This window comes from Cynoglossus semilaevis, chromosome 16 (genome assembly GCF_000523025.1).
Source record: "Cynoglossus semilaevis isolate Cse_v1.0 chromosome 16, Cse_v1.0, whole genome shotgun sequence".
In the NCBI taxonomy this organism is placed as follows: Eukaryota; Metazoa; Chordata; class Actinopteri; order Pleuronectiformes; family Cynoglossidae; genus Cynoglossus; species Cynoglossus semilaevis.
In genome coordinates this window covers 6,559,548-6,560,888 of record NC_024322.1, presented here as the reverse complement: position 1 = coordinate 6,560,888, position 1,341 = coordinate 6,559,548, and the positions used below count along the sequence as shown (strand labels likewise).

General features: G+C 41.9%; 1 protein-coding gene across 1 annotated transcript in view; it reads right to left on the bottom strand.

Annotated features, from left to right (window-relative positions):
* Positions 1 to 844, bottom strand: part of hoxd3a (homeobox D3a) — a 3,730-nt gene extending 2,886 nt beyond the window's left edge. The window contains exon 1 of the mRNA XM_017039818.2: positions 782 to 844. The gene's annotated coding sequence lies outside the window, so the exon portion shown is untranslated. The remainder of the gene's footprint in view (positions 1 to 781) is intronic.
* Between the last annotated feature and the right edge of the window lie 497 nt (positions 845 to 1,341).

The following is a 1,341-nucleotide window of genomic DNA, read 5'->3' as shown; positions in this document are numbered from 1 at the left end:
ATATATATATATATACATACTGTATGTTGGTGGCTCTTGGGGAGGTGCGAGTCCGCACCGCGCATAACAATTGCACCTGTCAGTGTGGACCGCGGCAAAATTTATGACCGCAAATGTTCTGGTTGTAAACGGCCTGAGAGAGGAATGAAAAGCAAAACAGTGCAGCCGGAGTCTCGGCCTCTCAGAAGTGTAAAAGTGAGCGTAGGAGGAAGGCAAGGGAAAGAATTTCATACAACTCTGCCCATACAGAGGCCAGGGGCTTTATAAATGATGCCTCCATTCTGCCTGAGTGTGAGGCTGCAGCAACACACACACACCACAACACGCCTGACGCCGTGGAGCTGCTTTATTTTGGCTATAAAGTGGCAGAAAGGCGAAAATATGGAATCAAGAGGTTGATTGTTTTTTTGTTTTTTTTATTCGCATGTTGGCTGTGTTTAAGACGTGCGTAAAACGGATTTTTTTTCTTTGTTTTCGTCTTTGTTTACTGCATCAGGGCCTTGCTTTATTTGAAGTCCTGTCTTTCCAGCAGGACATGAGGAGAAAAAAAATCCCTGCACGTATTTAAATGGGTTTCTGCGTAAATAATGACGCGTCCAGGTTAAGTTAAAGCCATCCTTCATGTCCGTGCCTGCTTTCATGATTTAAGCCTCCGTGTGTGTGTGTGAAAGTCTGAGAGCGTTAATACACAGCCTTAATAACAAATCACTACTTTCACCTGGTTAGCACTGAGGCTGCGTTGTCTCTTCTGCTCTGCCTTCATTAAAGAAGTGTTACTCACCGAAATGTGCGCAGATCTCCTTTATTTCCCTCACAGATTCATCACTGCTCTGGCCTCGACCTGGAAAAGGAAACAAAAGTTCAGTCAAAATGTCCTTTATTTTGAAAAATTGAAATCGCAGCAAAACACACACACGAGCCTCGAATAAAACTGGAACAAAATAGTGAATAGTATTGTTGAAACTAACTTTAAAAAATCTACACCCCAAAAATAAAAAATGAGACGTACTGGACTATAAAATACTGAATAAACTGACTTTTTTTTTCTTTTCAGAAAGCCTTCTTTCATTGGCTCCAGGGTGAAAAGTGATGCATGTGCACTTTTATACAAAGAGCCAGGGCAAATATTTAGCAGTCATAAGCTGTTTTAGCTGACCCGTGGGTCATTCAGCATTAAGACAAAGTTTAATGAACAACGAGCACTTTGACTTTAAGAAGACTCGGCTCTCCAAAAAATTCAAAGCACTTTTTTGGAAACTGAGGAGAAGATGGAGCTGGAGTCTGAACCCGACGGCGAAAATCTCCGAACTAAACCTGGGGAAATGTTGTTGTTGGGTTTTT